The following is a 4,850-nucleotide window of genomic DNA, read 5'->3' on the forward strand; positions in this document are numbered from 1 at the left end:
CCTCCCTGAGAAGGGAGTGTGAAAAGAAGTTATAAGGATGGTGTTTTGATTAGACCGGAGTCCTGAAAATGGAGTCGGCACTCGGTCAACCATGCTTCCCTGAAAACGGAGTGTGAAAAGAAGTTATAAGGATGGTGTTTTGGTTAGGCCAGAGTCTTGAAATTGGAGTCGGCACTCGGTCAACCGTGCCTCCCTGAAAAGGGAGTGTGAAAAGAAGTCATAAGGATGGTGTTTTGGTTAGGCCGGAGTCCTGAAAATGGAGTCGGCACTCGGTCAACCGTGCCTCCCTGAAAAGGGAGTGTGAAAAGAAGTCATAAGGATGGCGTTTTGGTTAGGCCGGAGTCCTGAAAATGGAGTCGGCACTCGGTCCACCGTGCCTCCCTGAAAAGGCAGTGTGAAAAGAAGTCATAAGGATGGCGTTTTGGTTAAGCCGGAGTCCTGAAAAGGGAGTCGGCACTCGGTCCACCGTGCCTCCCTGAAAAGGCAGTGTGAAAAGAAGTTAAAAGGATGGTGTTTTGGTTAGGCCGGAGTCCTGATAATGGAGTCGGCACTCGGTCAACCGTGCCTCCCTGAGAAGGGAGTGTGAAAAGAAGTCATAAGGATGGTGTTTTGATTAGACCGGAGTCCTGAAAATGGAGTCGGCACTCGGTCAACCGTGCCTCCCTGAAAAGGCAGTGTGAAAAGAAGTAATAAGGATGGCGTTTTGGTTAGGCCAGAGTCCTGAAAATGGAGTCGGCACTCGGTCAACCGTGCCTCCCTGAAAAGGGAGTGTGAAAAGAAGTCATAAGGATGGCGTTTTGGTTAGGCCGGAGTTTTGATAATGGAGTCGGCACTCGGTGAACCGTGCCTCCCTGAAAACGGAGTGTGAAAAGAAGTCATAAGGATGACGTTTTGGTTAGGCCGGAGTTTTGATAATGGAGTCGGCACTCGGTGAACCGTGCCTCCCTGAAAACGGAGTGTGAAAAGAAGTCATAAGGATGACGTTTTGGTTAGGCCGGAGTTTTGATAATGGAGTCGGCACTCGGTGAACCGTGCCTCCCTGAAAACGGAGTGTGAAAAGAAGTCATAAGGATGACGTTTTGGTTAGGCCGGAGTTTTGATAATGGAGTCGGCACTCGGTGAACCGTGCCTCCCTGAAAACGGAGTGTGAAAAGAAGTCATAAGGATGACGTTTTGGTTAGGCCGGAGTTTTGATAATGGAGTCGGCACTCGGTGAACCGTGCCTCCCTGAAAACGGAGTGTGAAAAGAAGTCATAAGGATGACGTTTTGGTTAGGCCGGAGTTTTGATAATGGAGTCGGCACTCGGTGAACCGTGCCTCCCTGAAAACGGAGTGTGAAAAGAAGTCATAAGGATGACGTTTTGGTTAGGCCGGAGTTTTGATAATGGAGTCGGCACTCGGTGAACCGTGCCTCCCTGAAAACGGAGTGTGAAAAGAAGTCATAAGGATGACGTTTTGGTTAGGCCGGAGTTTTGATAATGGAGTCGGCACTCGGTGAACCGTGCCTCCCTGAAAACGGAGTGTGAAAAGAAGTCATAAGGATGACGTTTTGGTTAGGCCGGAGTTTTGATAATGGAGTCGGCACTCGGTGAACCGTGCCTCCCTGAAAACGGAGTGTGAAAAGAAGTCATAAGGATGACGTTTTGGTTAGGCCGGAGTTTTGATAATGGAGTCGGCACTCGGTGAACCGTGCCTCCCTGAAAACGGAGTGTGAAAAGAAGTCATAAGGATGACGTTTTGGTTAGGCCGGAGTTTTGATAATGGAGTCGGCACTCGGTGAACCGTGCCTCCCTGAAAACGGAGTGTGAAAAGAAGTCATAAGGATGACGTTTTGGTTAGGCCGGAGTTTTGATAATGGAGTCGGCACTCGGTGAACCGTGCCTCCCTGAAAACGGAGTGTGAAAAGAAGTCATAAGGATGACGTTTTGGTTAGGCCGGAGTTTTGATAATGGAGTCGGCACTCGGTGAACCGTGCCTCCCTGAAAACGGAGTGTGAAAAGAAGTCATAAGGATGACGTTTTGGTTAGGCCGGAGTTTTGATAATGGAGTCGGCACTCGGTGAACCGTGCCTCCCTGAAAACGGAGTGTGAAAAGAAGTCATAAGGATGACGTTTTGGTTAGGCCGGAGTTTTGATAATGGAGTCGGCACTCGGTGAACCGTGCCTCCCTGAAAACGGAGTGTGAAAAGAAGTCATAAGGATGACGTTTTGGTTAGGCCGGAGTTTTGATAATGGAGTCGGCACTCGGTGAACCGTGCCTCCCTGAAAACGGAGTGTGAAAAGAAGTCATAAGGATGACGTTTTGGTTAGGCCGGAGTTTTGATAATGGAGTCGGCACTCGGTGAACCGTGCCTCCCTGAAAACGGAGTGTGAAAAGAAGTCATAAGGATGACGTTTTGGTTAGGCCGGAGTTTTGATAATGGAGTCGGCACTCGGTGAACCGTGCCTCCCTGAAAACGGAGTGTGAAAAGAAGTCATAAGGATGACGTTTTGGTTAGGCCGGAGTTTTGATAATGGAGTCGGCACTCGGTGAACCGTGCCTCCCTGAAAACGGAGTGTGAAAAGAAGTCATAAGGATGACGTTTTGGTTAGGCCGGAGTTTTGATAATGGAGTCGGCACTCGGTGAACCGTGCCTCCCTGAAAACGGAGTGTGAAAAGAAGTCATAAGGATGACGTTTTGGTTAGGCCGGAGTTTTGATAATGGAGTCGGCACTCGGTGAACCGTGCCTCCCTGAAAACGGAGTGTGAAAAGAAGTCATAAGGATGACGTTTTGGTTAGGCCGGAGTTTTGATAATGGAGTCGGCACTCGGTGAACCGTGCCTCCCTGAAAACGGAGTGTGAAAAGAAGTCATAAGGATGACGTTTTGGTTAGGCCGGAGTTTTGATAATGGAGTCGGCACTCGGTGAACCGTGCCTCCCTGAAAACGGAGTGTGAAAAGAAGTCATAAGGATGACGTTTTGGTTAGGCCGGAGTTTTGATAATGGAGTCGGCACTCGGTGAACCGTGCCTCCCTGAAAACGGAGTGTGAAAAGAAGTCATAAGGATGACGTTTTGGTTAGGCCGGAGTTTTGATAATGGAGTCGGCACTCGGTGAACCGTGCCTCCCTGAAAACGGAGTGTGAAAAGAAGTCATAAGGATGACGTTTTGGTTAGGCCGGAGTTTTGATAATGGAGTCGGCACTCGGTGAACCGTGCCTCCCTGAAAACGGAGTGTGAAAAGAAGTCATAAGGATGACGTTTTGGTTAGGCCGGAGTTTTGATAATGGAGTCGGCACTCGGTGAACCGTGCCTCCCTGAAAACGGAGTGTGAAAAGAAGTCATAAGGATGACGTTTTGGTTAGGCCGGAGTTTTGATAATGGAGTCGGCACTCGGTGAACCGTGCCTCCCTGAAAACGGAGTGTGAAAAGAAGTCATAAGGATGACGTTTTGGTTAGGCCGGAGTTTTGATAATGGAGTCGGCACTCGGTGAACCGTGCCTCCCTGAAAACGGAGTGTGAAAAGAAGTCATAAGGATGACGTTTTGGTTAGGCCGGAGTTTTGATAATGGAGTCGGCACTCGGTGAACCGTGCCTCCCTGAAAACGGAGTGTGAAAAGAAGTCATAAGGATGACGTTTTGGTTAGGCCGGAGTTTTGATAATGGAGTCGGCACTCGGTGAACCGTGCCTCCCTGAAAACGGAGTGTGAAAAGAAGTCATAAGGATGACGTTTTGGTTAGGCCGGAGTTTTGATAATGGAGTCGGCACTCGGTGAACCGTGCCTCCCTGAAAACGGAGTGTGAAAAGAAGTCATAAGGATGACGTTTTGGTTAGGCCGGAGTTTTGATAATGGAGTCGGCACTCGGTGAACCGTGCCTCCCTGAAAACGGAGTGTGAAAAGAAGTCATAAGGATGACGTTTTGGTTAGGCCGGAGTTTTGATAATGGAGTCGGCACTCGGTGAACCGTGCCTCCCTGAAAACGGAGTGTGAAAAGAAGTCATAAGGATGACGTTTTGGTTAGGCCGGAGTTTTGATAATGGAGTCGGCACTCGGTGAACCGTGCCTCCCTGAAAACGGAGTGTGAAAAGAAGTCATAAGGATGACGTTTTGGTTAGGCCGGAGTTTTGATAATGGAGTCGGCACTCGGTGAACCGTGCCTCCCTGAAAACGGAGTGTGAAAAGAAGTCATAAGGATGACGTTTTGGTTAGGCCGGAGTTTTGATAATGGAGTCGGCACTCGGTGAACCGTGCCTCCCTGAAAACGGAGTGTGAAAAGAAGTCATAAGGATGACGTTTTGGTTAGGCCGGAGTTTTGATAATGGAGTCGGCACTCGGTGAACCGTGCCTCCCTGAAAACGGAGTGTGAAAAGAAGTCATAAGGATGACGTTTTGGTTAGGCCGGAGTTTTGATAATGGAGTCGGCACTCGGTGAACCGTGCCTCCCTGAAAACGGAGTGTGAAAAGAAGTCATAAGGATGACGTTTTGGTTAGGCCGGAGTTTTGATAATGGAGTCGGCACTCGGTGAACCGTGCCTCCCTGAAAACGGAGTGTGAAAAGAAGTCATAAGGATGACGTTTTGGTTAGGCCGGAGTTTTGATAATGGAGTCGGCACTCGGTGAACCGTGCCTCCCTGAAAAGGGAGTGTGAAAAGAAGTCATAAGGATGGCGTTTTGGTTAGGCCGGAGTCCTGAAAATGGAGTCGGCACTCGGTCAACCGTGCCTCCCTGAAAAGGGAGTGTGAAAAGAAGTTATAAGGATGGTGTTTTGGTTAAGCCGGAGTCCTTAAAATGGAGTCGGCACTCGGTCAACCGTGCCTCCCTGAAAAGGGAGTGTGAAAAGAAGTTATAAGGATGGTGTTTTGGTTAGGCC

Source organism: Ipomoea triloba, chromosome 16 (genome assembly GCF_003576645.1).
Source record: "Ipomoea triloba cultivar NCNSP0323 chromosome 16, ASM357664v1".
In the NCBI taxonomy this organism is placed as follows: Eukaryota; Viridiplantae; Streptophyta; class Magnoliopsida; order Solanales; family Convolvulaceae; genus Ipomoea; species Ipomoea triloba.